We start from the raw sequence: 9,907 nt of genomic DNA, 5'->3' as shown, positions 1-9,907 counted from the left end.
TTCTAAATCTATCTCAAAAGGATGTTAGCCTCCATTATGATTTGAACTAAGAGCATAACAGAACATGAATGAAATACTGGTTCCAAATTTTGGCACAGGGCCAGCAATTTAGGGGGAAGGGCTAAAACGATTACATTGACTTCATTACTCAACTGGTATTTATTTTATTGACCCCGAAAGGATGAAAGACAAAATGGACCCCAGAGGAACTTGAACTCAGAATATTAAGGATGGATGAAATGCTGCTAAGCATTCTGCCCAGCATGCTAATGAGTCTGCCAGCTCACCACCTCTAGAACATAAATATTAATACTAGATCCAGTGTAATCTGATAAACCAAGTGTCTGTATCAGTGTGCTGAATAAACCAGTGAAAAAACAGTGGACACAACACGAGTCAACAGTACACAATATTTTATACTGTAAAGAACAAATTAAGTGTGTGTTTGACGTTTTGGACAGTGGTCCATTGACGGTGGGGAATGAGAATAATTATCTGTGGAAGGAAAAGAGAAAAAGACATGCTTAAATATTGTAAAGCATTTCATGTCTGGCAGTTTACTGTTTCTGCTGCCATACAATTCTTGACAAATGTATAATAATAGTTAGTTAATACGAGCTTGCTAAAACTATTGATAAATTTCCTGTTTCTTAAATAACCAGAGGCATACAGAACACGAATTTTGGCTTCTATACAAATACGCAAAGACAAGAAAATATTAGTGAATCTTTAAAATGTTGGAATTGGTCCTGACTCAGCTATTTTATCATCTTTTGATTGAAATATTTATTTTAATTTAATTATGAGTGTGAATGAAAGAGAGAAAATGGGAGCAAAGAATTAAATGAATTATATCGTGCAAAAGAAAACTATTAATGCCAAGAAAACCTTTCATAAAAGAACTAGACAGCATTATACAACCAGTTGATTCACAGTTAATCCAGCAGCAGTAATCTGACATCAATGTGTGTGTGTTTTTGAAGTTGATTAACAGTAATTTCCAACATTGACATACACAGTTACAAGTGTTGGGGAATATTAAATTGACTACCAGTTTATTGCTGGTATTTTATTTTATTGACAGAGAAGGTGTAATAGGAAAAATCAACCAATAGATGATTTCAGTTGAGAATGTAAATAGTGCAAAAGAATTTTGACAAATCACTCAATTGTTTCTGCTATTTTACTCTCAATATTAACCCTTTCGTTACTGTATTTATTTTGAGATGCTCTGTATTTCTTTGAATTACTTTGAATATAACAAAGAATTTAATCAAATAACTTATTGTTCAGCTAGTGTTAGGAACATAGATTGTGACTAGGGTTTGGTGGAAGATTTTAATTCAAAACTTATGAAAACAAGACATTTGTACTCAGAGCCAGAGCCGGTTTCAGCCGGGTTGGTAATGAAAGGGTTAAGTAGCAGGTATGGCTGTGTGGCATCTTGGGCAACTGTCTTCTACTATAGCCCCAAAGCTGACCAAAACTGTGAGTGGATTTGGTAGATGGAAACTGAAAGAAGCCCAATGTATATGCAAGTGAGTGTTACTATCTCTTGGCCTTGACATTGTGTCATAGTTGTAAAAGAATGACACCTTCATGCAAATGGTGTCCATTTCTTATCTTCCATGAAAAATATGCCTGGTCATGGGGAAATATTACCTTACTTTGAAGCAAGTGGGGGCTGGAAATAGGAAGGGTATCCAGCTATAGAAAAGCTGCTACAAGTTCTGTTTGAACCATGTCAGCATGGAAAAGTGGGCATTAAAATGATGATGAGGGTGAGTTCTAACAATGATGCAAGGCTATAAATTACACAAAGCGATACAGAAATTAATTCATAATTTATTATCGCTAATTGTTTTATCAAGTCTGAAAGTTAAAAAAACTAACCATGTCCAACACATGAAATTTTACTCCATGTATATTACAAGATAGTTTATTGATGATGGGGGTTAAAATATACAAAATCAACTCCAATGCGATCGGAATACAAAATGTGGGAGTCATAACTGAATATTGCATAAGAATTTTGTCATGCACTATAACTGTGTCTGCTATCCTGCTCTCTTGAAACGGATTAATAATTGTAATTATTTGTTTTGATTGAACATGACAAAGGCAAATTTGGATATAATCAATTGAATCAAGGCTAATTTGATCCCCCAGTGCAAATTGAATTGTGGTACCTAACTAGACATCCCTGAATTAATCTTGCCTAATTCACTATTATTCACAATAAATTCCTTGCAACAATAACAGCCGAGATAATGAACAATTAATGATGATGATACTGATGATGGTGATGATGATGACAACAACAATAACAATTTCTAACTTAGGCACAGGGCCAGACAATTCTCAAAGGAGGGTGTAGTTAATACACTAACTCTGATACTCAATAAAATAATGACCCAGAAGGATAAAAGACAAAAGTTGATTGTGATTAGGATTCAAATTCAGAACATCGAAGGATGTAGCTAAATACTACAAGGTAGTTTATCTGACACTTTACTGATTCTGCCAATGAATAACAAAAATAACAATTTTCATATCTGTACAGAAGGAGGTATTTAGGAGGAGGAGACAACTACTACTATCATTTGTATGGTCTTACAATTCTAAGTCGTCCTGCATTCTCATAGGGTTGAACTTGTGAAAGGGTTCTTGATTTCTTGGATTATGATGGTTTTGTTGTTTCCATTACGCCATACTTTAATAGAATAATTGTCCTTCTTTGGGGTAATACTTAACAAAGGGTTTCTAGTTTCAGGAGGTTTTGTTGTATGCACGTGCACACACATACACAGTCTGTCCAAAAAGACACTAAACTTTTAAAACTGCATGCCAACCAGCCAGTGGAGTGTACTCATGACTGCAGTACTGTATACAGGTGAGCTTGCCCTTCAGTCTAATAATAGCCACATCATGGTATATCAGTCATTAATCTGCAACATGGAATGCTTGTGCAGTTGGTAACTTGATACAAGTAGGACAATGGAGTAATGTGTTTGGATGAAATAGTGTTTCAGAGGGGAAAACTTCTACAGAGACTTTTCCAATAATGTATGAAGCCAAATGCAATGTCAGGAGTGAGTGTTTCCAATCAGGTTGGTGTTTGAGAGAAGCAGTATGAAAGAAGAGACTTGAGACTTGGACAAACAAAATCTGGATGTTGCCTACTTAGACAGCACATCTTATCTATGACTTTTTGGCAAAGCATGGGATGGCTCTTCCCCAACCCTCAGGAGCCTAAGCCTACTCTTAAGATTGGGCTTCTGCAGATTTTTGATACTCTGAAGGTTGCTGCTGATTTCAGATAATAGAAGAAAAGTTAGAAAATTTTCTGAGAACTGCATACTACTTTTGAAAATGCATTCCAATACCGCAAAGAAAAGAAAAGGTGAGGAGCAGTACATCAGTAGTGGAGGGAACAATTTTGAAGGAGACATCATTGCCATTACTCTAACATTCACTTTTCTATGCTTGTGTGAGCCAAAATGAAATTCACTGAAACAGAATTTTCTCTGAATGGATGTTCTTCCTGTTGTCAATCACCAACAGTTTCCAAACAAGGAAATTTTCTCCAATCCTTTGAACATGCACAGCACAATGCCTGGATGTTCTTCCAAAGAAGATTGCTAGTGACCAGCACCATTAGTATAATGGTGCAGTTTGTTTACAGTTAGAATACAATGTTCCTAAGAGACAAGAAACTTTCAAACTCTCACACACCACACACATACATAGAAGACACTTGCCTAAGTGGGAATGGAGTTGAAATAGATGGTAATTGCTTTATAAAAAAATCTGGCTTCCTTTTTGACAGACCTCATCATTGTAATATCCACTCTTCCATGCTTGCATAGGTCAGACAGAGTCTATTGAGGCAGATTTTCTACAGTTGGATTCCCTTCCTGTTGCCAACCCTTACCTGTTGGGTAACCCAGACATTACCACAGAATATTGGAAATGAATGGTACTCATTTACAACAAATGAGACAGACAGACACACATTGGGCTTCTTTCAGATTCTGTTTACCAAATTCATTCACAAGGCTTTGGTTGGCTCGGTCTACAGCAGAAAACACCTGCCCAAGGTTCCACACAGTGGGACTGAACGCTAAACCACGTGGCTGGGAAGCAAACTTGTTTACCGTATAGCCAAATCCATACCTATTGTATTGTCCTCATATACATCTATGCTTTAGATGTTTGAGGCAGCTGGTACTTTTCGTTTGCAATAACATTTTCATATCCTAACAGGAAACATATATGCCAGCAATGTGGTAGAAGCAAATTTGAAGAACAAATTTCAGTGATGTGGTAGGGCTATTAATAAAATAATAAACTATCTATACAAAATATGTAGTAGTTTGTTGTCAGTCAGATGTTATATAAGACACCTATCTATAACACTCTCTCTTCATGACCAGTTAATTAAATATGGACAGGTTTATTTCCTCAAATTAAGGCCATAAACCATTGAGAAAATAGCTGACAATTTATGGAATTTTTCAGGATATTAGTTTACTGCTTACATCAACGATTATCCAAGTGCAACAAAAATAATGTTGCAGGTCAAACATTAACAATAATTAATTTGGAGGAAATGATAATAACTTGTCACCAATGCAAGATTCTTCGCTTCTAATATACTATATTCAGTTCAATGTACATTACAGCATTATATGATAACTTTATAATATTCTAGAGAATAAATAAATATATTGGGGTGAATGGTGATGAAGAATTTTACAAGAGAAGTCAGCAGGGAAATGACTAACATTTAAGCCTTTTCCAACACCACTTCCACCTTCAAGGTGAAGAAGGTGAGTAGGTACCCAGCAGGATTAAAAATAATACTTGTCAAAATGCAGAACGTCTTACAGTGAAACTAACAGCCAACAATATTTGGAAAGAAAGCAGGTGCCATTAGATTGCCTTCCTACTGAAATGCACTTTGCTATGTACCTGCAGCAGCCTCTTTAGGTCTATGGATTATGAATAGATGAATAGATGGATTTGTGTATATCACAGTCAGAATCAGTATCATGAACAGAGATTAGATCATTAGTCAATTGAGATGTAGATGCTTCACTATATGCTTTTAGACTTATCATGATGTGTTCATGTGACCTGCTTGTTTACTTTAAAATGTTGCACAGCTCTGTATGAGCCAACAAGGAGCCTTTATGTGGTCACTCAAGCAGGTAGAAATAACAACCAAATCTCCTTCAAATCATACCCTCTGCATGCTGGAAAATGTCAATCAAAGTAGAATATATTGAGGGTGAAGGAGGAAAGAAACAGAGATGCCCTTACTAGAATGTTTTTGATCATAGGTCTACTCAATAACAAATTTTGGGTTAAACCACAATAACGCATGTGAGCATAAACAACATTTCCTGAATCTCACCTCATAAGAAGCAACTAAACATACTCCAAAAACATGGGATATTAGGTGATTCCAAGCTAAAAAAAAATAACTGCAACCTTGCCCTTTTGTGATGTAACAACATAATCATAATAATGGTTTCCACCAGAGTTTACCCTAGTTTCTGATTGACTGAGAGAAGACCCCTACTGAAAAGAAAAAAATGTCTGTCCGCAACAGGGCTAACTGTCTCTGGTATTCATTTTAATCTGACTGGACTAAAGAAATGTGAGTGTTTTGTTTAAGGACACTACAGGCTACTCTGTCCCTGAATTGAACCCATGATCTAATGATCACGAGCCCAATACCTAAACCACTAAACCACATGCCTTTGAATAAATTACTAAAAACATATATATTTGATGGCATACAAGACACATCCCCACCCCTACATGCTTAAAAAAATTACCCTGGGGCCAATATGAGAAGTTGGGCTTCTCATAAGCTAATTTTGTCCCTGTTCACTACTATAAGTTAATTTAAAACCCTTTTATTACTAAATTTCTGTAGAAATGCACTGCTTTCATTTCAACTAATTTAGAAAATAATGAAGAAATTAATAAAATAACTTTGTCGTTATTAAGCTGGTGTTTGGAACATAAATTAACATGAAATTTTGATGGAAAGCTTCAATTTAGATCAGTTTAAAATCGGAATTTGTATCATGGAACCAGGATTAGTTTTAGGCAGATTGCCATCAAAAGAGTTAATCCAGACAGTCTCCTCTACCAAACCTGACTCCATAATAATAACATTTACTTATGCATGCTTTTTATAAAATGTATTATTCTGCTTTGATTTTTCTTGCAGGTTTTATCACAGTAATCATGCAGACTATTTTCAATTGTCGTGATGCCTTGCTTTATGTTTAGCTGTATTGCTAACTTGCTTTTTATATACAGTAAATGCTTTTGTATTGTTTTGTAATGTACTGCTAGATCACTTTAAATATTACATACATTAATGCACTAGACATGTTTTCTAACGAATATGCACTGTTGATACTGAGGTGCATCTAACATGCTTGTGTGTCTTTATATCATCAAATACACTAAGTTGTATTACTAATCATTTATATTAATGATGGTTTGGACTTTATTTTCATTAAAAAGGGACACTCATTCGGAAAAGTGTCTTAAGTGTCTCTTCACTCACTGGCACTCATCAGAAGAAAAGTATCTATTCATCAGATGAAAAAGTGTTCTTCCCTAATAAGTCTTCACATTTCTCTTTTATTGTCATACTTTGTCCTCTCTCCTCTCTTTTGCTTTTACAATGAGAACCTATTCTGTTACTAATTTTGAAAGTCATAATTTATCTTTGACCAAAAGTAGAAGATGCAGCCTTCTCTTTTTAATTTGTAATCAAACAATTATTTTCTTCCGAAGTTCCACACCATCTATTACATGCAGCCTTTTAATCTAAAGACCACCTAACCATTCAAATTCTTTCACAGATATTTTACCCCCATGCTTGTTTCTCTAACAGCGTTTGAAATCAGGTTAAAAAAATCAAAAAAAAAAAAAATAATCAATAAGCACGGGAATGCAGTTTGGTGCTTTATTGGAGAGGAAGATACCCTTCAAAAGTATTCATAAAAAGAATTCTAAAATACAATTACAATTTTGAAACATTAATCTCAAATATCAAAAGAATCAGGTTTTCTTTAATATCATCTAATGGCAAAAGAATTAGATCACACAAAGCCCTTTAGCACCAACTAATGGCAATGCCGTCAGATTTTACTTTCAATAATTCAATCGCAATAACTCTATTACGCTAATGCAGAAACTGCATTATTGCATGATTAAGAATGAAAGACTTTCCAAATATTGGTGCTCACAAAAATATTCCAGGAATCCACTTTCAGAACAACTAGCTGGAAGAATTCACTTTCAGAACAATTAACACTAAGGAATCAACTTTTAACCACTTAATGTTCAGATTACTCTGTTGTATGTAATGCTTATTTATTCACATTGTTTTGAATTAATTTTGCATTATTTCATAGCTTTGAAATTTCAATGTAGTGATTGCTTATTTTCGGAATGACATTGTAGGGAAGGTGTAGATCTAGCCAGTTTGAATATAAAACAGATAGAATATTTGGGCCTTGTATGGCTGGTTTAAATACTAAAAGGTTAAAATTTAAAACCTCTATGAAGTTTGTCCCTATGTCAACAAGCACTAATAAGGTTAGACATTTTGACAGGATCTGATAGATTCAAAGACTATACCGTATCTCAACTAACACAAACCACTTTACAGTATATACAGAGTGCTTTTATGTGCCACTGGCAAAAGTGAGGTCGCCACAAAGCTTGTAAGACTATGAACCACAAGACGAGGGGGAAGAGCATGTTCTTGTTGCAGAGGAGCTACATGGCTACTACCGTTTAGAAAAAAGGGTAAGCATAATCAGTAGGAGCCACAAAGAAATGAGCAGAAGTGAACAGGGGCAGAGGAATTAGGAATGGAGGTGCAGAAAAATTATACTTAATAAAATCTAAGGGGGATTAGTCAAAGTACCCTTTTTTCAATGATATTGAAACAAATGGATGCATTTGTGAAAAAAGACATTAAAGCAAATCAACAAGAAACTATCAATACAGTTGCTTGACCTGCCAGAAACAGCAGCTGAAAAAGGCGGCAAGCTGGCAGAAACGTTAGCATGCCGGGCGAAATGCTTAGAGCTATTTCGTCTGCCGTTACGTTCTGAGTTCAAATTCCGCCAAGGTCGACTTTGCCTTTCATCCTTTCGGGGTCGATAAATTAAGTACCAGTTATGCACTAGGACCGATGTACTTGACTTAATCCCCTTGTGGGCAATAAAGAAATAAGAAACAGCAGCTGAATCTCTCCCAGACTGCACCCTACTATTTTTAAAAAAGAAAAAAAATTTGTTGGACAATGTAGTTCTGAATTTTCAGAAAGACAGGCTAGTCACAGCTGGAATATCTACAGCTGTTCGTTTGTTCAATAAGAACTTTAGTTCAAGTCAATTATTTTCACACCTCGAAGCAATTCTACTGATGGTGATGATGATGATAATGACAACAGTGTAAACAATAATGATGTAAAAAGAAATAAAGCAGTATTTGAAGGACAGTAGATAAACAATGAAATTTGTAGTTGAAAACACTCAGTAGAATTAAACTAGATATTTTGTTACAAATCTACACCAACTTTGGAAATGGTCATTTGTTCTTGTTTTTCATGTTTCACACAATACTACCATTTTCTTTACGTTTTTGCTTTTTGTTTTTAAACAAAACTGATGCTATATCAAAAGGTAACGTAGCCACTCAATAAATAGCATCATGATCACCATCATATAACAATTGTTTATCATGATGGCATGGGTTGACCAATTTCACTGCAAATGGTAAATTAGAAGACTGCACCAATCCCTGCTGTCTACTTATGGCACGGTTTCTACAGCTGAATGCCCATTCTAGTGTATTGGGTGCTTTTGATATGATACTAGCAGCAGTGAGGTCACTAAGTAACTTGCAAGACAAGACTCCTTCAACTGGGGGTGTGAGTGGAGAGAGAGAGGAGGAGAGAGAGAAAGTAGTACTGAAGGACAGAAAAAAAAAAAAAGGAGTCTTGCATTGCAAGTCTCCACTCGATAAATACAGATTGATAAAATATTTGTGATTTGCAGTGCTTGAGAAGACGAGTTAAACCAAGTGAAATCTGAGTTGTAGCCAATGCCAGGGACAGGTGAAGACCCTAACCCTAACCCATGCTGGTGACACACAAAGATACCTATGCAGGTGACACACAAAAGGCCTGTGCCAGTGACATGCAAAAGGCACCGTGTTGGTGACATGTAAATGACACCCAGTACATTCTATGGAGTGGTTGGCATTAGGAAGGGTACCCAGCTGTAGAAACCAAGCCGAAACAGACAGGAGCCTGCGCAGCTCCCTGGCTAACCAGTTCCAGTCAAACTGTCTAACCCATGCCAGCATGGAAAATGGACATTAACCCTTTCGTTACCAACCCGGCTGAAACTGGCTCTGGCCCTTTAGTATAAATGTCTTGTTTCCATAAGTTTTGATTTCAAATCTTTCACCAAATCTTAGTTAAAATTTATGTTCCTAACACTAGCTTAATGATAACGAAGTTAATTTACCAAATTCTTTGTTATATTTAAAATAATTGAAAGAAACACAGAGCATTTCAAAATAAATACAGTAACGAAAGGGTTAAATGATGATAATGATGATTCTAAGTTCTCATCATCATCAACCCAATGGACATTACTGTTATAGAGTCCTGGGACTCATAAGGCAGGTTACCTGGTTTCCATAACATATATTGACTGAGAACACAACATTCCCTTTGAATCAGAAACCTTGGAGAAACACGAAATGAAGTGTTTTGCACAAGAACATAATGTGCCACCTTATCCAGGAACCTAACGCACAATCTTGAGATTGTGAGTTGTGTTTCCCTAAATCT

At 35.7% G+C, this 9,907-nt stretch overlaps 1 protein-coding gene across 4 annotated transcripts in view; it reads right to left on the bottom strand.

The window, feature by feature from the left end:
* Positions 1–9,907, bottom strand: part of LOC115219651 (histone-lysine N-methyltransferase EZH2) — a 200,220-nt gene that overhangs the window by 69,171 nt on the left and 121,142 nt on the right. The window lies entirely within an intron of this gene.

The sequence above is a fragment of the Octopus sinensis genome, linkage group LG1 (assembly GCF_006345805.1).
Source record: "Octopus sinensis linkage group LG1, ASM634580v1, whole genome shotgun sequence".
NCBI lineage: Eukaryota > Metazoa > Mollusca > Cephalopoda > Octopoda > Octopodidae > Octopus > Octopus sinensis.
Note: the sequence above shows the minus strand (reverse complement) of the source record. Positions and strands in the feature narration are given on the sequence as shown.